The 24,152-nt window shown below is 38.6% G+C and overlaps 2 long non-coding RNA genes across 4 annotated transcripts in view; one reads left to right on the forward strand and one right to left on the reverse strand.

Annotated features, from left to right (window-relative positions):
* Nucleotides 1-572: 572 nt before the first annotated feature.
* Nucleotides 573-11,957, reverse strand: LOC122229937. 2 transcript variants are annotated; one of them, XR_006207200.1, is made up of 5 exons: nt 11,723-11,957; nt 6,496-6,584; nt 3,563-3,830; nt 3,106-3,481; nt 573-793 (listed from the first exon to the last, which is right to left on the reverse strand). It is a non-coding gene; the product is annotated as an uncharacterized LOC122229937 (long non-coding RNA). The 2 variants fall into 2 exon arrangements; XR_006207199.1 differs by having other exon boundaries at nt 3,106-3,830.
* LOC122229938 overlaps nt 6,784-24,152 on the forward strand; it is a 29,457-nt gene continuing 12,088 nt past the window's right edge. For both annotated transcript variants that reach the window (XR_006207201.1, XR_006207202.1), the window contains exons 1-6: nt 6,784-7,013; nt 10,004-10,058; nt 12,730-12,867; nt 15,239-15,422; nt 19,135-19,262; nt 20,601-20,816. This is a non-coding gene — a long non-coding RNA (uncharacterized LOC122229938). The remainder of the gene's footprint in view (nt 7,014-10,003; nt 10,059-12,729; nt 12,868-15,238; nt 15,423-19,134; nt 19,263-20,600; nt 20,817-24,152) is intronic.

The following is a 24,152-nucleotide window of genomic DNA, read 5'->3' on the forward strand; positions in this document are numbered from 1 at the left end:
ATTCCAATCAGAAGCATGTGCCAATAGACTCATCCATAATTATTTTCAAGACTGGGATAAGTTCAATCAAGTGCACAGCTTGAACCTACAAGGATTTGGTGGGAGAATCATAGACTTTGTCTCTTCTCATCAAGACATTTTGTCCTCTTAAAACAATGTTGTGGCTATTATAACCTTAACCAGATCTATGCTCCAAGATAGCTGAAACCATTCACAAGTTTTAAATTTCAGGCATGCCTTTCACTTGGTTCTTTCTGTAAGGTTGAATCCTAATAAGCCTTTTTTGCTCAGAAGACTTCTCATTTTTATCTATTACCAGTTGGATATGAGAAGCAGCGCCTCTCCCAATCCTACAAAGCCAGGACTTTCTGGATCCTCACTCTCTCCTTTCATTGTTGGTTACAAACCAGCCAACTCTTTCCTGAATTAATCTAGTTTTTGTTTGTTGAAAAATATAGCCAGTGGCAATTAAAGTTCCAATCTGTTTCCTCAGCGATGCAAGTTTATCAAGCATATATATTACATACCTTCCAAAGTGTCACAGGTGACAATTTTACCAAATGTTTCACCACTGTATAACATGGGTTGTTATTTTTCTAGCCTCCAGACTTTATTTAATTGCTATTAGTCCCTCAGCCAGTGTCCAATAATTTGAGATTTTTGTTACGCTGACACCCCCTTTTCTAAGTGCTTGTTTGTATAATAATCCAGGTGTTCTTCTTTCCAAGATGGGTGATTAATGTAGCAGGTTGCTGTGAGGTCCTGCTGCTTACTGGAATGTCTTCCTGTGTTACTGAATTAGAAGGAGAAGACAATTGATTCATTTTCTTTTAAGGTCCAATATTTCTAAGTAAGTTACCAAAGATAACATGTTAAAGTAACACGAAATGAATATCTAAAAACAATATATTGAATATCTCTTTCCCCCCTTGCTATAATCATAGCAGTCTTAAAGATATTCCTCACATGGTTTGCCTCATTGCCTGACCCCTCCACACAGATATGAAGAATAAATGAGTAACTTGGCAATACCTGTCTTTTGTCAACATATACTTGCATAATCAGAAATTTTCAAGGAATTGAAAAGTATTGAGGCTACTCAGGCTCCAGCTTCATGGGTCTGTCCTTTCAAAGACCCTTCAGTAATTTCAGACACTAAAATACTGGAGTACAGATTTTTTGGGAGATAGAGAAATGAATGATACTTCTATACCATGGGGGTTGGGATAATAGTTTCTTCCATAAGGCTGAGGGAGTTGATGCCAACTTGATGTTTAGAGTTTGTTGACTAATAGGTCTCAGAGTCATCCAGTACTGTCAGGGCATGAGAAGGTTGGAGATGGCAAAGAAGACTGCATAGGCTAGAGACAGCCAAGATGACCCTGAGTTAACCACAGCCCTGGGCTTGGCATCCAAGAAGACTCAAACTCATCATGAACCAGGTGGTCAACACCTGATCATTGGGTACCAAAGTACTAACTCCATAAGATTGTCTGATGGAGCAAAGTGACAGCATCAAAGAGAAACTCGTGAGATCTCTATGTAGAGCAGGGGTTCACAAATTTTGACTCTAAAGGGCCATATAGTAAACATTTCAGGCTTTGCAGGCTATATGTGATCTCAGTCACACATTTTTATTTTTCCCTTCTTCCTCTCCCTACACTTCCTTTTTCTTCTCTCTCTCCTTTTTCTTTTCCTACTTCTGTTCTTCCCCTTTTTCTTTCACAACTCTTTAAAAATGTAAGAATCATTCGTAGTTCCTGAATCATACAAAATCAGGATGAAGACTATATTTGGCCCAAGGGAGAATCTCTGATGTAGAGGAAGTGGGCCAAATCTCTATAAGACCATGGATACTAGGAAGCTACACAGGAGGTAAGGGGCCATCTGCAGGAAGAAATTGATGCCATGTGATGAAGTCCTTATTGGTCAATGTCTGTGCTAAAATACCAAATCCCAAGGCACCAACACTTATGCATAGAAAGATGTGGTTATGCTCTTTTTCCCTCCCACAGCTGAATGGACATAATTTCTGAGCAAAGATAAAGAGGAAGCCTGAAAAAGGATCTTTAAATAAACAGAAATGTAATTAAATGATTTTGAACTTGGCTGGAAATAATCATTGAATTGGACCACGTTTTCTACTGCTGAGCAGAAGTAGGGCTCCAGAGCTAAGATGAAATTGGTTACAGAGATAGTTTCAATTATGTTCTTTCCATATTGACTTTCAATCTATACCTGGTTTACAAAAATGTTTGAATTAGAGACAACACATTTCTGTCTGCCATTCTCATGTTGAGCTATCAAGTTTGTACACTGCACATTCCAGACCTCTTTTAGTCTGTGTCGTACAGGTTTTGTACTCCTTTCTCTCTATGTATATCCAAACCTCTAATAAAAGATGAAGTTATTTATCTTGGAATCCTCAATTATTTTTTTTAACATTTTTAAAGTTTATTTATTATTTATTTATTTCAAGAGAGAGAGCACACACACAAGTGGGGGATAGGCAGAGAAAAAGAGAGAGAGAGAGAGAGAGAGGGAATCTCAAGCAGGCTCTGCATTATCAGCACAGAACCCAATGCAGTACTTGAACCCATGAACCATGAGATTATGACCTAAACCAAAATCTAGAGTTGGACACTTAACTGACTGAGCCACCCAGGCACCTGAAGGATCTCCAATTGTTTTAGCCACTTTATAAAAAAGAGGTAAAATATAATTCTTAAATAGTTCATTTTTTGAGAAATTTTCTAGACTTTTAAAATTGGGTACTTTTCAAACCAACTCTGACAATACAAAACCCACCAAAAGATACTGTCAAAGTTTACTTGATTAGAAAAAAATTAACACTATCTAGGCTGTAAGAAAAAATTGAGAATATTCTAATTATTGGAGACATTTAGGTTTTAAAATGTATCAAAAGTTCAATTATAAAAATAAATTTCAAAATGACCCCTATACTTGTTCTTTGTGATTCTTAATGGGGAGATCTACAGGACAAACAAAGAAGCCCTCAAATCTTGAGCTGATATCTAGAAAGGGTTATTTGACTCTTAATGCCTTGGATATTTTGGCCCAGGAAGTAGTAACAATCAGGCTCACCTTTAGGGCAGATAAACTCTTAATTGCAGATATTGCAGTATAATCCTGGGAAGAATCCTCTTATCGTTTTGAGAAGTTCTAGTCCACATGCCTTTGTTCTTTAGATCTTTTCTTTTGAAGTTCTTTCATTCTCCTGAAAGGCTCAGAACAGAGTTGTACAGGGCTTGAGTCAGGTTGGCATGTGATGGTATAAATCAGGTTGGGCCTCATGGGATCCCCAAGGCCAAGACAGACAGGAACTCCAAGGCTGGGGGATAGCTGTCGAGAGGGTGTGTTCACCAACTTCTTGATGGCTTGATGCTTTTACTGTCTTTAATTCTGAGTCAGCTCAGGTTCCCTTGCCCAGTTCTATCCTGCCTCTGCAGTACCTTAAAAACTGAACATAAGGAGATTTAAAATTGGACTTGCATTTTATCTCTTGGTTTCATGTCCAGCAAGACTGAATTCCTGGATTTACCTGGGAGTCTTCAGAAAGATTTGAATCAACTATTTCTCAGAGATGGGTTACTGTCTTAGCAAGATCTCCCTTCATGGGAGGTGCATCTGGGAACAATTCTGTCATAGTAGCCTCCAGTCTATCCAGTTTTCCTTTGTTTGCCCAATCCTTGGGCAATGGAGAGGATGGCAATTAATGACTCTGTATAGCTTGTTCAGATGATTTGGGGCCGAAATGTCTACTTCGTTCCACTGTCTGCTTTCTCCGAGGATTTTGCATCAGCATCGACCTGCAATTGAATGCCATTTTAAGGTTTAAGGTTTCTAGCAGTTGTTAAAAATTCTGTTAAGAATTTTCTCACTTTTCCAGAGGCTTGGGAATTAAGAAGGACAGTGAAGTTTCTGAGTCAAGGATAAAGTCTTTCATAAACCTTGAATAATTGCCCCTGCAAAATATCTTTCTTTATGAGTGGTTAGAATAGATATATTAGTATGGCCTAGGTAGAAATCATGAAGTTGTAGAGTCTCTTTTCTTAAGTTATGCCATTGTTATTGCTACAGTTTCAACCCTTCCAAAAAATAAATATTGTATTTCTACTACATATTTATTGTCTAGGCAGACAAGTTTATAAAATTCATTTGGAGATGCTCAACTAATCCTGTCATTCATGTTTTGGTGTATATCACCTTTATAGGTTTTTCTTTTTATCTTTTTAGTATTATGTTAATTATAGTGAAGCATGAACTGGGCATATCCTCTCTTATTTTAGAAAAGTTTTCCTGTTACTATTTAGTATCAGAGGCAATTTGTCCAAATTGTAATGAAGTGTATCATGGAGGATTTTAGCAAGGTCGATTTGAAGTTGTCTGGAAACACTAGGCATCCTTCCTGGATTTGACAGATCTTATCCTCATGAATTTTAAAACTTGATGATTTCCACTTTTTTCCAAAATGCACGGTCTAATTTTATGCTCCTGTTTATGGACTCTTTGAACTTCTTAACGGACTTTACTTATCTGTTTTGTAAGGGAGTATTTGTGTTAGAACAGTTTGTTTAGCAGGGTGATCTGCTATTGCAATCTCCTTTACTATAGACCTCTATCTTGATAACAACCTTCTTGGGCAGAAAACATTTGTGTTTCTATGGCATTTCAAAATCATGAACGACTGAACTACTAATGAACTATTTCAAAAGCATATCAGTGATCAGTGTGTATGTGTGTTTTATTTATTGGCAATTTAACTTGCGTTTTGTATGACCACAAGTTCAACCACTTGAACTGATTTGGCTTCTGTTAAGGGATAGGGTTCTACAAGAGAATCTAGAATAGTTACTGCATGTCCATCTGGTATTATTACTTTTCCCTTTTAAGATAAAACCCATCAATAACAAAACAGTCATAATCTGGTGTGGGCATGTCCAAAAGATTTTTTTCTGGGATAGATACTTCTCAAAGTATAGAAAAATAACCATGAGATTCTTTCTCTTTCATTAGTTCAAGTTAATCATGTTACTGGATTAAGAATGTTAAATCAATAGATAGGAATATAAAGAGGAGAAAATAACAGTATTTGACAATTAGTTCATCCTTAACAGAGAGTGATGGATGTCTTCAATGAGCAACAGGGGCTGTACTGCATGTGGTACTTCAGATTTGTAGATGATCATATTACTCCAAGACCTCTGGGAAAACAAATGTCAAGAAGAAATTAGAAGCGCAAGAGCTTTATTGGAAGTAATGATCCTCTGAAATATAAAAGCAAGAGAGAGGGAGGAGCAGTCAGGTAAAGTCTTTAGTCTGTGAAGCAGGGACAATACTTGTCAAAGAAGAGAAGAAATGAGAATTGAGAATGAACTCTGGTTCTTGACTTGAACACTGTGGCGGATCTCAAAAGCACAGTCCTTGGAGGCTGTCAGCTAAGTGCACGGGTAGAAATCATGGTGGGTTTTCTCTTTAGAGGAGGTACTGTGAAACTACATTGCTGTCACAGTCCACGCTTATACTCTGCAGATTCACTGAACACAATGGAAGCAGCTTTTTAGGGTTCCTATATACCTCTCTTCCTGAGTAGGGATTCAGGTAGGAGGTTGGTTGGAATAACCATAGCTTTGCCATAGCCGGTGGCTTTGGGGCAATAACGCAACTGATATGTTGCGGACTACTTGACAGATGATCAGATTGTGAACTGTCCCTGAGGAAAACTGTAAAGGAATTTTGTCTTTACAAAATGCAAATATGAATGAAAGTTTTCTGATTGGGACAAAAAAGAAAACATTGTTAAATCCATGGTTTCAAACCATGTACTTTGAAGCCTTATTAATCTGCTAGCAGTGCTACCACATCCAGCACAGTGACTGTGGCAGGGGCTCCTAGTTGGTTGTATAGTCTGTGGTGTAGTAGACTATGGGGCAGGGGCGGGGAGGGGGGTCATTTACCAGGATCCAGTCAATTTCTCTAGGGCCAGAGCGGCAAGTTAAATGAAGATATAATAGAGACCACCGCCCTTGTATCCTTTTTGGAATGTGCAATTGTTTTATATTTCCTTGTCATACCTGGGGTGGGGGTATTTCAGGGACTTCCACTTGGCCTTCCCCTCTACGATAGCTCCTATCAATAGAACAAGGACCCAATGTGAAGGTTATACCAACTGGCAAGTATGTCAGTTGAGGATTATACATTTGAGGGTTAGGGAAATGATGACTGCATGTAGAACAGATATAGAACAGACTGAGTGGATATACTGTAAGTCAGTGCAATCTATTTAGTAGCTGGGGTTTGCGTGCCCCACTCTAGCAGTGGACACTTTATTCTGTTCTGTGGGTATCAGTGTCAACGATGAACCTTTGTCCAAAAGTCCTTGAAATGTCTGGGTGTTCCCCTTCCCCATTTTTCAAGTAAATGGCCATTAATCTTGTTGGGAAAGGACTAGTGGAACCCTTAGTAGGTACCTACCATGGTTTTGCAAAGTCCTTCCTCCTGAGGACCCAGTCATTTCCGTAGCCAGTGAGTTCCAGATCTTAAAAACTATTCAGGTCCAGGAACTGAGAAAAATAATAAGACTTTAAAATGAGATGACCACCTTCAGCCTCCTGCTCTTTTATTCTTGACTTCTTTTGTTTGTATGTAGTAAGCAGCACCCTCACTAACTGCTAGTCTATTTTGTCTGTAGAGACACTGCAATTCCTTGAAGGCTAAGCCCCCTTAGCTGCCCCTCCAAACTTGCTGGTCATGAAGCTAAATTTGACCCCCTGGTTTGTGGTATTTAAGCCCCCACCTCTCTCCTATTATCCCCCATTAGCCTGTGTTATTAATAAGCCAAATCCTGAGACCATGTTTCCTCCTCTTAGCCCTGACTTGAAGAGGATAGGAAATGCCTTTTAGAGATGCTAGTGTCCCTTTCCCCAGCACATTCCTAATTGCTTGTTGAATGGTGGTGTATTCTGAACCCTGCTGTGGAGCATAATCCTGTGGTGAGTATTCTGGCCTCATATAATATGTTCATTCCAGCAAGTCTACTCCCCTGAACCTTTTAATCCCTTTTTCCAATGCGTGTCTCAGCAACTCAGACCTTTTTCCTTCACACAGTATAGATGGACCAGCACTTCCCCAGGTTCCTAAGAACCATCTAGCAGCATGCTCACTGCAAACTTAGGGTCCTTGCCATATCCCATTAGGAGCCCTCAAGTAAATAAACTCTCATTTATCCAGTCTGGCACCCTTGGTTAAACTCTCAAAATCCATTACATTGGATACACCCCTTGGTCTTGTTAATAAAAGCTATATAATTCTTACGGTTCCTTTGCGATCTAATCTCTATCCTTTCTTAGCAAACCTGGCATAACCCCAGATGGCTCATGCTGGCATTTAACCCTAGTTATCAGCCTTAAAACCAGAGCTGTAGGGGCCGAGGGCAGGCAGCCTCAAGATGGGCTAGTTTGGCATGAACACTGTTTGGAGTTAAAAACAATCAAAACCCAGCAGAGTCAGGAAAAGTTCTTTACTCAACCCCCCTCAACTGCCTGCCTGTACCAGGAAGAAAGCTATTAATAGAGATTCCTCTTTACTGAGAAACTTATCTGCATAACAGGGTAATGTTTCTTTTCTAAAAATCACCTTTCACCTTCCTGCTAATGGTCTTCCTTCCCTTTGTATCATCAGACTCTACCCCTCTCCTTAGCTCCTGTGTCATGTTGCTTCACTATCCTTGGAATTCCCATATCTGTGTGGATTCTCCAAATGTATGCTATCAAATTTGGTTTTCTCTTTTTAACCTGTCTCATGTCAATTTGATTCTTAGTCCACCTAGAAGGACCTTGAAGAGTATAGAAAATTCTTCCTCTCAACAACACAAAATGGGGACATTTCTTGAGGTGGGCACCAGATGCCTTGTGAGGAAGAAACCTTCTAAGTATCTTGCTGTATGAAGTCAACATTAGCCTTCAATAGGGAGGGGATGGCCAACTTTCTCGGCTCTGATTCAGGGTGTCCACAGAGACACTGTCCTCAGGGACACCCAACCATCTAGATACCCTCTTGCCATACTTCCCCCCAACATGGCTTTATCCTTAACATAGTAGACCCTCTGTTGGATGAGTTTTCAATAGTCTTTGAACCCTCCTAACCTTGACTGTCAGATTAGGTGTTTGTTTCTCAGTTGTGCCTGATCTCTTTCTGAAGAATAAAAGGGCCTCTTTCTAAACTATTAAACAGCCCCCATGGTTCTCACACTTACTTTTAAACTTTTTAACTGCCCTACAGTGTATCATTTCCCCTGTGTAGTTCATCAATGAAGCAGCAATAGCCAGCCAATTCTACTTTCCTTGTATGTATTGTTACCCTTATTATCTTATATATGTTGAATAGTCCCACTGTTGTTAGCACTTGGGCTTCCTTTTGCCTTGTGTCAGGGAGTAGCCTTGCCGCACATGCCACTTAGAATGAAGTCCTTATTACCTGACGAGGGACCATAAAGCAAGCTGAGGGCAAAGCACAAACTAGCATATTCACCCCCTACTCCCCAGGAGGGATATGTGTGATATTCCTCAGGCACTCCTGGCTGCCCAAGAACTAAGGACAGGACAGAAAACAAATGTTTAAACCAATAGAACCTCTATCAGTTTACAAATATCTTACTACAATTACAAGAAAAAGACAATCTTATCAATAGCCTAATGTCCAGAAACTCCTTACTGTCTTAATGTTAATGCTTTGCTAGAGGGAAAAACAACCTTAGCTAGATAATAGCCAGGCCTCTAGAAATCTATGAGTTGTTAGCATATGAAAATCCCTTTAAGAAACTTCCTCTTATATATATATAACTCCACTGTATATAACCAGTCACCCTTCACGACCATAGTGCAGCTCTTTCTGCCCACGGGTCCTGTCCCCATGCTTTAATAAAATCACCTTCTTACCCCAAAGATGTCTTCAAGAATTCTTTCTTGGCTGTCAGCTCTGAACCCCCAATTACCCCCAGACCTCATCACTACCCAGCTGGTGACTGAACCAGTTCCCAAACCCCATTTTACCACCTTTCTTGGGCCACTCCAAGTACCAATTGTGTTAGGTTATGCCTTTTAAGAAGCAGCACTAACAGCACTTCAACTAGTCTAAGGGTTAACTTGCCTCAAGCTTATGAACTCCTTGCTTACTGACCTAAGTCCCTTCATCTGTAGCAGAACTGTCTTACATTCTTTGACACTTGCAGACTACTAGTCTTGAGGAATGAAGGGCCACTTTACCAGAAGATAAGGGCTGACTACATTCGAAAACAGCTGCCATGGATGTCCACAACTCTGTTCAGGGTCATGTCAACTTATGACTAACCACCTGGGCACCTGCTTCTCTTACATGCAGCTCCCTTCCCTTTTCCCATGCATTCCCTTTAAAACACTCTAGATTTGCCAGGATGGGGAAGATGGTCTTTGAGATATTAGTCTACTATCTTCCCAGATTGCTGCCTTTCCAAATAAAGCAACCTTTCCTTTCCCACCTCACTTTTCTCTCAGTATTGATCTTTGAGTGGCAAGCAGTCAAATCTAAGTTTGGAAATAGTTCTGTGTCCAGTAACATCACCAAGACATCCAGAAATGCATTAATTTTATTGCTGGTAATGGCTGTGAGACATAAAGGGGTAAAGAAGCAGGAATAGGGAAAGCCTTTAGACTACAATTCAGGTCTGACACTTATGAAACAAGGCAGGGAAGAAATGGGGATTGGATAGGAATAGCATGCAACAGAGGTGCAGCTTTGAGAGTCTCAATGAGCCTGACAGAAAGCTCCAGAGCAAAGATTGTCTATCACAGGAGGCTTGTACTGGACAAAATATCCACACTCTTGTATTCCTGTTTCTCTGTGTCATTGGGAGCTGTCGGGGTAGGGTTGTCTGATTCAAATACAGCAACAAATCCTGAAGATGCTACAACTACTGGTTGTCAATGACTTGCACTTCTCATTACAGGCCCTCAAAGGGAGATCTGAGCAATGCATTTTGCACTGTCATGCTGCTAAATGAGGTATGTGCTAGAGGCTAGGCCTTACTTTTTATATTGCAGATTCTATATCTGGGATCATTTCCCTTCTGTTTGAATAACATTTATTAGAATTTACTTAGTGGCTTTATTCTGGTTGTAAAACAGTTTTGAATGCTCTTTTTCTTGAGTATGTATCTAGGTATAGAATGATAAGTTCTCTTTTCTCCCCCACTTTAAATATATCATTTCATTGCCTTCTACCTTCTATGATACCCTTAAGAGTTCAACCATCTTTCTAATTGCCTTTATTTTGTAAACTATCTTTCATTTCTGACTACTTTTTACAGTCTTTCTTCAACATTTATAACGTGTGAGGATGTGGTTTTATTTTTATTTTTATTGCTTTAGATTGGGAGTCTTGGCTTTTTAATAACTACAAAAAATATTTCGCTACTATCTATCTTTTTGTCATGCTTCCAAGTCCTTCTAGAAGTGCAATCAGACAAATGTTAGACTTTTCATTTTATTCTCCATGTCTCTTCTTTATTGTATTCATAAATCAGTCCTCCTGGAATACATTTTGGAAATTTTCTTCAAATTATATTTCTAGTGTAGACAGCGTAAATAAAATTAATCAGATTTTTAACTCATATTCTGAATTTTGCATTTTATGTACTGTATTTTTTCCTACTTATTCTATTTGGTTGTGTTTTAAATCTCTTGGTCATTCTTTAAAATCTCCTGTTCCCAGCTCATTTTCAAGGATCTCATTTCTTTAAACATACTTGCTTTTCACTCTGATTGTTAATTCTGATATCTGAGATGTTTGTGAGTCTACTTCTGCTAGTTCTTACTCATAATATGTTTTCATTATTATTTGTGGTTTGTATTTTTATGCGTGTATGGAGATCCTCCATTTTCTTGGAGTTCTCTCTGTGGAAATTCCTAGAATTCTGGGTTGTTCAGTTTCTCAGTAAGGATTGATGTGTTCTTTTCTCGGTATCCTGGAAGTATGACTAATCCTACTGAGAAATTAAATTCTGTGCTTGGGGTTTCCTTGGACCACACAACTAACTTGAATGGAGACAGTAAATATGAAGACCAGACTAGTTTATGTTTATGTACTCTCAGAAAAGAATTTATCTTCATTTCCCCATAACTTAGTGCCAAGTTTGAGAAGGCATGTTTCCTTGACATCATCTTTTCTGGCAATGTTCCTTTTTTTGTTTTTGTTTTTAATATCCTGAAGAAGTCAAAATTTTGTGCAGTGATATAGATTCCCTAGGTGGATGGGCTGTACATTTATTTCTTCCTCGTATTAGCTTCCAAAGAAGTAACTTGAGAATATCCAGTGTTCCACAGAAACTGACAGGTTGATTTGGTGCCTACTTATTTGACATTCCTGGTTTTAAATAATTTGGGGAGTTTTTCATATTCCTTAATTCTGTACCAATCTGTTGACACTTTATAAAAGATATTTTTATATTTCTATTTATTCTATTAAATATTCCCTCCTTAGGGAGAGACTGTTTAGAATATTGAATCCACCATATTTCTGCAAATAAGAAATACTAATAGCTCTTTATCCGTTAGTTTTTCATGGAATCCCAAATTTTTTCCAACTGTTTTTCACCAGAAAGTAAGATTGCATATTTTGGCAACTGGATACTTTAAATAAAACCAACTTTAATAAAACTCTAACTTACCCCAAAATATTCTTGTGAAAAAAGCTTCCCGTTGAGGAGAAGGAGAAAAGGTAATGTGTGCCAAGAAGAAGCTGTTTGTCACAAAAGCGTTTTTGTATGTGTGTGTTTTGTTTTTAAGTCAACTTGCTGTTTGCTTTGTTATCCAATACAATCTCGATGTTAACAAAATGTTTATTTCTTTCTGGCTTATCCATATTTTGTTCTCTTAGGGCTCTGTTTCTTACTGTTGATCTTCTCTCTGTTCGTTTCCATCCCAACCGAGCCAAAATTCCAAGCTCTTGTGTTGGGGCGGCATTCAGTCCATTGGATAATAGAAATATGCATTTCTTTTTTTTTTTTTTTTCAACGTTCATTTATTTTTGGGACAGAGAGAGACAGAGCATGAACGGGGGAGGGGCAGAGAGAGAGGGAGACACAGAATCGGAAACAGGCTCCAGGCTCTGAGCCATCAGCCCAGAGCCCAACGCGGGGCTCGAACTCACGGACCGCGAGATGGTGACCTGGCTGAAGTCGGACGCTTAACCGACTGCGCCACCCAGGCGCCCCAGAAATATGCATTTCTAAGGTTCCCATTTACATTATCTTTCCTGTGAAAGGTACTGAAGGACAAGAAATTTTCTACTGACCCCTGCAGGACCTTAGCCCCAACTCTCCCCTCCTCCTGATTGTACCACCAATGGCTGCTCCACAGCCTCACTCTTGTTCTTGCATCTTGTCCCATGATTAACACAGCCTCAGTTTCCCATATTTTTCAAGGTTTGAAACATGAAATCTGATCTTCTTTAATAAAGTCTATGAAATCTTAAATGTCTTTCTCCTCTAGAACATTCAGTTTGAACACTTGTCACAGAGCAACTTTTAAAGCAATTGCTTGAGTTTATACCTCTTGTTCATTAAATGTTATTAGTGACCAGACAATGAGTATTCTTGGCACTAGGATGACAAGGTGAATAAATATGACCTTTGCCCTCAAGGTTTTTTTGTTTTGTTTTGTTTTGTTTTAACAGAGAAGCAGAGTTCCTATGTGATTTGAGACATTCTTCACATTTCCTGGTAACCAAAGTAATCCAAGTTTGGGTAAACTTAAACTCTACAAATGATAGGAGAAAAGAATAATGAGGGTGCATCTGATTCATCTGGAGATGGTAAGCTTATGTTTCTGGCCATGGAAGTTTCTTCTACAATACACAGACAAAACACATTTCCACAGAGGAAGACATATGATCTTCACATAAAATAAGATGCTTTTAAGGAATCTGATCCTTCAACTCCCTTCCAAAATGGGGAGGGAGATTCTGGCAAATTTATATCTTCCAGAAAAATAGGTATGTGAAAGTTGGATGGGTTCATTTACTGTGTTTAAGGAAATGTAAATATTTTAAACAGACCACTGGGGTGGCAATCAAGTCACCATATCTGAAGTTCCCCAAAATGTAAGAGAAAATATTTACCTTCAGATTATTTTGACTTGTTAGAACCTCAAGGCTGAACCAATCAACCTCAAGGGTTTTGACTATATACCTTGCAATTGTCTCCAGCTCTAAAACTTCAAACTATTTAATAACTTAAGAAATGATCATTGTGTACTCCATTGTTATAAAGGTCTAAAATTAATTAAAAGAGTTCTTCACCCAATAAATTATATACTTTTGAAATGTTATAGATTTGCTTATGCATAGCTCTTATCTGAGAATTTAATATATGAGAAATAAGACTGTGTGTACATTACACCAGCTGTGTACCTATACTGCTATTTTATAGTAAAGGAAAACCCGATTTGTGATTATGAGAATGGAGCCCTGAGTTTTCCTTGTGGTGGCTGTAACTCCCTTATGCTCTACACCTTGGCTCTGCTGGCAGTGCTCTCTACTTCTGTTCTGCTGGCCTCACTGTAATTCTAGTTCACCCTGCTGTGGAACAATAGGGGAAATGGGAATAAAGACACCAGTAATAATGACAGCATATTATTGTATTATTGCAGCAGTGTGCCCCCACGCCCCCATTTTTTTGGTACCACAAGAGAGTATCATTTAGAAGAGAGTGTTTGTATGTGTAACCATTCTATTCCTATTAGGTAGATATCAAGTGTTATCCTCATTCTGTCACTGAGGAAATGGCCCTATTGCTGGGGATTGGCCCAAAGACACACTGTAAAATCACAGTAATATACGAGGAACTAGCATTTTAGTAGACATTTGAGTATCTACTATGTGCTAGGAGTTTGTTAACGAAATCAAATTTCTTTATGGGGCAAAATTGCCAATGCCAGGGGGAAAGTTGGGAATGGTACTGAGAGAATATAAGGGTCTGGTAGATATGGAGTCTCCCTGAAATGAGAAGATTCAGAGGAAGTCTTGTAATATGCACTTGAAAGATCAGGTGACTGGTAGCACAGTTTCATTTCAAAGAGGAGCATTGTCTACAAGGAGTCAAGCACCTTACAAATGTTCTTGTTTAATTTCCTGCACCGCCCTATGAGGTAGGTGTTTTCCATGTCTCAGAGATAAGGAAATTGTGGTAAAAAGATCAAACCGCTAATGCGACAGAGAATGATTTCTGCTTCCAGGAAGATCAAGTGGAAGTACTTATCTCTTTTCCTCTCACTAAGCACAAGAAAACACCTGAACACTTCATATAAAACAAATATAAGGCTCTGAAAAATAGAAAGAAGAAGGACAATAGACTAGGAACCCCAGGACCCAAGGAGTGACAGTGTGGAGAAATCCCTGGGTTTTCTTTTAGCCAGAGGTTGACAACCCAGAAATGCCAACAGGCATAGACTGTAAAGGCCCAAACAAAGGCCTTTTCTCTGTACTAAAAAGACCAGGAAAGAAGAAACCTGTCAAGACAGGAAGCTTTTAGACAATAACCCCTCTATTCATGCCAAGCATCACAGAAAAACTGTGGTGGAGAGCCTAGATTTCTGCCTTCTGGAGGCTGTAAGATCCCCCACTGGGGTTGTATCAGGGAAAGCTGAACAAAAAATGAACTTGCATCCCTTCTAGGCAGTAAGGAGAAACTTGGCCTCACCCAGGGCAGTGGAGACTATGTTGGAGTCTGGGTTTCCACCTCCACTGAGTGGTAATGAAATGGCGTCCTTACCTTCCCTTACTGGATTTGTGTCCAAAAAAGCCAACTCAAATACAGTGTAAAGATAAGATCCAGAGTCCTATAAATTATAGAGGTGGAGAACAGATTAGTAAATTCCAAGGGTTAGATAGGTTGAGAGAAGGGAGGTGCATGTATCTATGAAAGTCAATATGAGAGATCCTTGTGGTGATAGATATGTTCTATCTATGAATGCCAATATCCTAGTTGTTATAGACTGAACTGCCCCCCCCCACCCAAATTCATATGTTGAAGCTTTAACCCCAGTACCTCAGAATGTAACCATATTTGAAAATTGAGTCTTTAAAGAGGTACTAAAGTTGAAATGAGGTCATTAGGGTGGATCCTGTTCCAATATGGCTGGTTTCCTCATGGGAAAAAAGGAAATTTGAACATAGACACTTATAGAAGGAAGACCCTGTGAAGACAGAGGGAGAAGATAGCCGTCTATAAGCAAAGAGAAACCATCCCTGTCAACACCTTGAGGTGCTCCGCTCACCTTAACTTCAGCCTCTGAGGCCAAGAGACTTGGAAGAAACCGACCCTGTGGACAACTTGATCTCAGACTTCTAGTTTCCGGAACTATGAGGAGGTAAATTTCTGTTTTTTAAACCCATCTGATACCTACAGGACTTTGTTATGGCAGCCGTAGCAAACGTATACACTAGTTATGATCTTGTACTTTGGTTTTGCAAGATGTTCCAGGGAAACTGGGTAAAGAGTACATGGCATCCTTTTGTATTATTTCTCACAAGTGCATGTTAATTTATAATTATCTCAAAATAAAAAGTTTTTTTAAAAGTGGTCTGAGTTCCAAATGTAGATCTCTCTGTTGCTAAAGCTTTTACGCAAGTTACCCAAACATTTTTAATATAATTTATTGTCAAATTGGTTTCCATACAACACCCAGCACTCATCACAAGTGCCCTCCTCAATGCCCATCATCCACTTTCCCTTCTCTCATACTGCCCATCAACCCTCAGTTTGTTCTCTGTATTTAAGAGTCTCTTATGGTTTGCCTCCCTCCCTCTCTGTTTGTAGCTTTTTTTCCCCCTTCCCCTACCCTACGGTCTTGTTAAGTTTCTCAAGATCCACATATAAGTGAAAACATACGGTATCTGTCTTTCTCTGACTGACTTATTTCACTTAGCATAATACCCTCCAGTCCCATCCACATTGCTGCAAATTGCCAGATTTCATTCTTTCTCATTGCCAAGTAGTATTCCATTGTATATATAAACCACATCTTCTTTATCCATTCATCAGTTGATGGACATTTAGGCTCTTTCCATAATTTGGCTATTTTTGAAAGTGCTGCTATAAATATTGGGGTACATGTGCCCCTATGCATCAGGACTCCTGTATCCCTTGAAAACTTACCCAAACTTTTGACTCAGTCCTATGTCAGAGGCTCATCACTTCTGAGGCTGAGTTAAAAAATCAGACTATTCAAATTTAGGTGATTGGCATGGGTGCTGACATAGAGTCTTAGTAGTGATAAGTCAATATGAGCATTTTGCCATAAATTTTTCTGATTTTCTTTATTGTGGAACAATACTCCTGACTACTTTCTTTCTTATAGTAATGACCCTATCTTATAAATCCAGAGCTTAGAGTAGGGAGTAACCTCAGATACTATTGCTTTCGTAGGTAAGTAAAAATACCTCACCAAACCTTAAAGGTAATTGATTCCACCCAGTATCCTATGACTTTCCAAAATTGTCATACTGTATAATTTTGAGTGCAAGTATTTCACAGTGATTAGGAAAAAATTGCTTTTAAATAGATATTTTTGGTACTACATAGACCCTACATGTAAGTAGCTATGTTGGCTCCTCAGCTGAAACATAGTAACCTGAACTAAAGAAATAATAGTCCATTTCCATTCTTAAACAATAAAAATACAAAAGGCAAAAACTTTGAACTCTGGATGTCTCTGTTTCTTATGTGGTAAAGGACTTTCATAAGGAATTTTCAGAGGTAATTTTGACTTTGTGAGTGTTTTGCTTTATATGCTGACTTTAGAAATTAACCTCCTCATAAAATCCAATCCCACTTTGCTATTTTGACACTTCTTTTGTCTGAAAGCATTCATTAACATTTCACATAATTGCCCCATTTCCAGAGCAAGTATATAATTTCCTGCAGAGTGAAGACTTTGTGATGCATATCCAATAAAGTCCATCCTGTCTGCTGGTAGTTGATGCCTTAGTCTTACCACGAGCTTGAAAGAGATTTTTCCTGTCGTGGATCCTACTGAATCTTGTTGGTCATCTGCAGCATTAAAATGTGACCATCAGTAATGACCATTTGTAATGTCTACTCTTCTTCAGTCATTGTTCCTTTAATGACTTCCTGGCTCTTTTCTGAATATATACTGTTAGTGGCTCTTGCCAAGTCAACATAGAATTTTAAGAAAAATTAAGTAAAGTACTTTCATAGCTTGATTTTTACCAAGATAGTCATGTAAATATGAATCTATTTTTATAATAACATTAGAGAATAGGGAAAGCCATTATAATATACCTATGAGAACTTATATTTTAGTGAAATATGAAGTCAAAGGATGGGCTTGTTGAAATAAGGATATTTTACTTTCTGACTAAAAAAGTAAATTGCACAGAGATTCAAGAAGAATTTTTTTTAAATCGAGTATATATATTTTTTCCCAAAGTGTTAAGAGCAATTATGAAAACAGATTTCATGTCATTATTTTTCAACTGATAGGACTTACTTTTTTTTCTGTTCAAACAAACTACAATTTAGAAGTTCTTTAATATTTATGTGTAGTTGTTAAACACATGGATAATTCTGGTGTTCAGCCCATAGAAGAGTAACTGGTAACTTTTTATATGTAATTCTATTTTAGGCCTTGAGAGAAATGGATTCCTTGGCCACTCTATGTAGACTGTATATATGTGCTTTAGGAAGAGCATGACAAAATCTCCATTGTTTGTTCCACAGTGACAGATATTTCAATCAACAGATCTAAGTTCCAGAAGTTGTGTCTTAGTTTCTTTTTTTTTTCATATTTGTAACTTAACACACTACATCTAAGCCTTTAGTGACCAGCAATCACAGCAATGTTTACATTCAGACTGCTTGATGTCTGGTATCTGCCAAATATTCTAAAATGACGTTTGTTGGCTCTTAAATAAAAAGCTTTGTGGCCAGTTGATCTGCTGGTCTGCACGAGCTGAACAGAATTGTTCCTTTTGTACTATTATTTATCCTTAAATTTGTCTTTCCAAATCAAGAATAGTCTGACATTCAGCAGTTGGTTTTTCTTGATCCTGTGCTGGTGGGTGATGCTTTTTTTGTACCAGAAACAAACAAATATGAATAATCATGTTCCATCTTTATAAAATTCGTGAGAGGAAAATCCCTATTAACACATATGCTTGTCTATAAATAAAACTGGTAAATGTCGATATTATTGCTTTAGAGCTCAAAGCTATAAGACATCATCCTATTTTCTTCATTTAGGAAGACTTTTTAAAGTCAGCCATCAATATACCTAAAACAAGAAGCCATAAAAATTAAGTTTTTACTTTTTATTAGAAAATATAGGATGAAAAGAAACCAGCCCTGAAGCTTTATAGACATGGAACCCTTGTAAATTGATCCTAGAAATGACACTGAATAAAAATAGCTACTTCCAGCTCTTTTAAGTCATCTGTTGAAGATCAATTTACGTATTTCTCTTCATATTTATGCATACATAATTCTTCTTTAACAATCATTACCTTCAAGGTGACCACAGTTTCCTATTACTAAGCACCTAATGTGTGAAAGTCTCCACAGAACTTAAAGAGGTTATACTTGATATTCAAATATTAAATCTATACCTGTTGTTTGTAAGTGGAAAAAAAGATGAGTATTGAGATTGAGTCTGGTGATTAATAGGGTAATAAGAAGAATGAACTAGAAAAAATCAAAACAATGTGTTTGCAGCCTGTTTTAACTTAGGTTCCTCTAGGAACTTAAGCCATGATAATGTTCTTAGGAAGAAGAACCTAATATAAATTTTTTATGCGAATAGTTGACTTGGGGGAGTGAACCCAGGGAATAGGGGAGGGACCCATGGGAATATTAAAACAAGGGAGGAGGGAGAGCTAACCCAAAGGTGTGCACTTGAGTTGGCTGTCCCTGTGGGCAACAGGGGTTTAGTCCTGATAAGGATGCTTTAAGGAAATACATAGAAGACCCATCAGAATTGTCGATCGTAGACACAGGGGAGAGGAACAACCCAACCTCTACAAACTAGGATTAACATTGAGGGGTGTTAATTTTCTCTTCTTCAGGATTTATACCATGAAGAAGAGAATCCCTGAAACAAACAAGACAGACACACACTACAGCTGACATGCAGTGCTGTCAAGAGCACCTGTACACAGCCAATGGTTGACTCAGCAATGGTCAGAGCCAAAAGGTGGGCTGATGGGATATGGGAGGGAAATGGCAAATATGCAGTGCCCATCTTTGACACTTACTCATTAGGTGCATCATTTGTACACTCTTTTTTTTTTTTTTTAACATTTATTTCTGAGACAGAGAGAAAGACAGAGCATGAGCAGGGGAGGGGCAGAGAGAGAGGGAGACACAGAATCTGAAACAGGCTCCAGGCTCCGAGCTGTCTGCACAGAGCCCGACACAGGGCTCGAACTCACGGACCACAAGATCATGACCTGAGCTGAAGTTGGACGCCCAACTGACTGAGCCACCCAGGTGCCCCTGTATACTCTTTTTTTTTAAGTTTATTAATTTATTTTGAGAAAGAGAGAGAGAGAGCATGAGTTTGGGAGGAGCAGAGAGAGAGAGAGAGAGAGCAAGAGAGAGAGAATCCCAAGCAGGCTCTGTGCTATCAGTGCAGAGCCTGATGCAGGGCTCGATCTCACGAACTGTGTGATCATGACCTGAGCTGAAATAAAAATTCAGATACTTAACCAACTGAGCCACCCAGAAGGCCCTCGTTTGTCCATTCGTAGTACCTGTTTCCTCATCCTAAAGGAGGCAGAGGGTAACCTACCCTGCCTGTTTCCCTGGGTGATCATTTAGGATTTATTAAAGGACTTGGTAGCAATTTACGGAATAAGTCACTACAAAACTGAAGGTAGTTGAGGCTGAGCTAGACCTGAGACATGTAGAAATACAGAGAAAATAGAGAACAAAGAGGAGGTCACAGAAAGAATCTAGAAGGCCACGAGAAGCCTCTGCATCTGATGTGGCAGCTCTGTAGCAACCATGGACCAGGAAAGGAAGATGTGCACAAATGATGACAAATATCACAGTTAGCATCTTGTAAAGTAAATGTGTGAATTTAATAGGTCAAATTATTTACCAGCTGGGATATTAGGAGAATGTTCCTTGTTAGGAATAAGTATTGATTGAACTGATTTAGCAAATGCCTAATATATGAAGACTGTAATGTCTAGTCTGTCTCTCAGACCAATTTAAGATCTTTTACATTGCAGTCATGTCTGTCTACCCTTCAGCTTTAGAGATCAAATTCACTTTCTTTTGCAGTGTTTTGACAATTGAAAGTCTCCAGTTGGGTTATTAATTTCAGTCCTATTTGATCTCTGAGGATTCAGCCAGCAGCTACTCTCCCATCCTCAAATTATATGACAGTTATACTTTTATTTCTTCAGAACTTTTGCAAATTTAATGAGTGCTAAATGCCAACATTACTTTAAATTTTCTCTGAGCTTTAGTGTAGGTGCATGTTCACGATAGATATCATCAAGGCTAACAACATTCCATATGTTAGATCTTCTTCCAGAGACTTAAAGATATTATGGAAGAACTTCACAGTGGAGAGCCCGAACTGGTACTTGGAATAAACAGATATCAAAGCCTAACAGCTGAACTTCTTCAAGCAGTGGCCTCTGGGCTTCCCTAATATAGGATCCTAATGGCTCATCCTACTTCCTTCAAGGTACCTCTTCCGGGAGAGATAGTGACAAGTACATCACAAAGGAGAGAGGTATGTGACCTAAAACTGCCTAGTCTTCAATTGTGGCATAAATGTTGTAGTAACTTTCCCTGTGACATAAACCTCAGAGAAACTCTTATCTCTCAGCTGTTGACATTCTTAAAAACCTTAATTCTATTTTTGCTTCAACATGAACAGTCTCTGCATAATATCTTTGTGTGTATATGGCATTTCATCCTAAAACTTCAAAAATGTTCAAAGAATATCTAGTTCTTCTGTTATGAGATTCTGTGAAAGTCTGTTCTCCCCATGTGAATGCTTTGGGATCTTAGTATTCCTTAACCTAACATTAGAGTGGCTATAATGTACCAGGAACTACATGGCCCAGGGGACTGAGGGGTAAAAGCTGGGATTGCCTGGATCTTTAAAAGAAGTCCCATTTTGATCTTATGTCATGTTGATCTTATTAAATAATGATAGAAATTGGCATGAGTGACTTTGGGGATTCTGGGAGCAGGGCAGGGACCTCCAACTCAGCTTCCAGTGGGTAGTAAAAGTCTCACCAAAGACAGCCCCTGGGTAGAAGTGCAAGAAACAGATGGGAAAATAGAGGAGAGGAGCTCTCCAAATGTACCCTGTCCTTTGTTTCAAATGTCTCCATGTGGCGGGAGAAAAAAATGGATGTGGGAAGTAATGCACAAAATGTAGAAGGCTAGGCAGAGCCAGATGATCAAGGGCCTTGAGTACCTGGCTAAGGCTTGGATGGTACCCTTTGATCCAGACAGAAGAGCCCTGTTGAAATCCCATTGAGAGCCCATTGTCTTCATAAAGTATCTTTTTGTTCACTTTGTAAATTTGTGTCCATGCATCCAACAAGCACAATACTGACCACCTACTATGCACTAGTATGTAACAGGTACAATGCTAGTTATTGGGGATACAGGGGTAAGTAAAGCATGGATCCTAGTATCTACTGCGTGTGTGTGTGTGTGCGCGCGCGCACGTGTGACAGGAGAGTGAAGGAAACACCAACAATTTTAATAACAATATGTGATATGAAAACATAAAAGAGAAACACTGTTAAGCTCACCCCCACAGACTTCAGGGAAGTCTTTACAAAGAAGGCTTTTCTCTGACTCCAACTTTGTTAAGCTTGGGTGTTCTAGCAACCAGAACTGCAATGAGAATTGTAGATGCAGATAAACTATGACTTTGTGTAGGATTATGGTTCTTTTTCATAGAACTGTCAGCACTTACTGCAACCAGAAGCACACTTCTCTTTGTCACTCTGCAGCAAACAAGACAGGTTTGCTCTGGATGTGGAGTATAGAGCAGTCTTACCACGTAGGGTTGTGTGAATCATGACTTTTGATGATGTGACCGCTGGCACCCATAGCATGGAAATCAGAGAAGTGCCATAGATCAGTGTTTTGCTGCTCCATTATACTATTTGTAATGGGGCATTCTGATTTCTCGACTTTAAAATCTATAAAGACCCCCTGATCTGGGTGGGCTTTAATTTGAAAGAAGTCCTGTGTTACATCATTGGTTTCTTTGATCTGTTATGGATAATTAACCAAACATATCATAGACTTTAGTCTCTGTTTCACACTGCATACCTCATCCCTGCTTCTTTCAACTGAATTCAAACTTTACTCTTATGGACTACTTAGCATTCAACTGAAAGGCACAGATTTCTAAGTAAGGTAAGAATTTCTTCTACGTTGTTTATACTTAGATCTTAAAATTGGGCATGAATGAATCAAAAATACATGGTTTTACTTGATGCTTTATTTTTCTGTTAGGAAAAAATTGTTACTGGTTATTTAAATTGATTTTGTGCCAATATCTATAGTATATATGTGTAAAACAAATGCTTAAAAAAGGTTGTCTTGAAGAATCAAGCTGAGATATTTGAAATAAAAGAATTCACCAAAGGGGCACCTGAGTAGCTTCCGTGGTTAAGTGTCCAACCCATGATTTTGACCCACATCATGATCTTATGGTTCATGAGTTCCAGTCCCATGTCGGGCTCTGAACTGGCAGTGTAGAGCCTGGTTAGAATACTCTCTCTCAGCCCCTCCCCTGCTCACTCACTTGCTTTCTTTCCTTCTATCTCTCTCTCTCTCTTTCAAAATAAATAAACATTCAAAAAAGAATTTACTAAAAGTGATAAAATGCAAAAGATTAAGGTCAGAATGTTCTGATAAGATAGTGAAAGGAGGATGAGAAGTATCTGTTTTGAAAAGTATTTGGGGGAGAGGTGCCTGGGTGGCTCAGTCTGTTAAGCATCTGATTTTGGCTCAGGCCATGATCTCGCGGTCCGAATTCCAGCCCCGCATCAGGCTCTGTGCTGATAGCTTGAAGCCTGGAGTCCACTTTGTATTCTGTGTCTTCCTCTCTCTCTGCCCCTCCCCTGCTCGTTCTCTGTCTCTCAAAAATGAATAAATGTGAAAAAAAAATTAAATTAAAAAAAAGTATTTGGGGGAAATTTATGTCTGAGGGTATATTCTTATTTACACTGTAATTGTTCATCTAGTACACTAAGAAGACTTGTTAGCTCCCCCAAGGATACACTTTGCCCCACTCTGTGTGGAAAAAAAGATTGTGGATGTGGTTTTCTAGCAGAATCAAGTGATCATTGAATTCTAAAATAAGAAACTGAAGTCTGCTAGATATTTACAGTGTCTCAAGGGAGAGTCATTAAGTTAATCTCGTTTTTAATGCCTAAGAAAGGATATCGTAAGTTAAGATTTAATTCTCATTAGGTTCCTATTATTTGGGACTTTGGACAAAAAAAAAAAAAAAAAAAAAGAAAAAGTACTGAAAGATACTTTGGATTTTCTGTGTTACCAGTCCCTGACAAAGAAAACTTGAGTTTCCTCACTTCTTGGAAATTTGGAGGAAATCATTTCTGTCAAGAGCAGTAAATTGGTGTCATCTCACACATTTATAAGCATATTTTAATTAAATGATGTAATAAGGTGTAGTGCTGAAAATCATGGTCTCCAGGGTCAAATAATCCTTGATGTGAATACCAGCTTCACTGTTAGCGGTTGTGCACTTTTCTCTGAGCCTTAGTTTGCTACTCTGTAAAATGGGATAGATAGAACTTCCTAGTTTTGTTGTGAAGATTAAATGCAATGTTGTAAAGTCTTGGCAAGGTTCATGGTATGTAGAAAGTGTTCAATAAATATTGATTGTTATTACTTCAGAATACAGGTATAAAAGACAAGTAATTTTCTAGTTTTATTATAACATCATATTATGATGTCTTGTAACACTTAATGTCCTGAAAGTTTGATGGGTCTTAAAGTAAATTAAAGTCCATAGTTGAAGACTCTGTCTGGTTTCAGGGCCCAGCCCAACAGCGTGTTCTATCAGTTG

This window comes from Panthera leo, chromosome C2 (assembly GCF_018350215.1).
Source record: "Panthera leo isolate Ple1 chromosome C2, P.leo_Ple1_pat1.1, whole genome shotgun sequence".
Taxonomy (NCBI): domain Eukaryota; kingdom Metazoa; phylum Chordata; class Mammalia; order Carnivora; family Felidae; genus Panthera; species Panthera leo.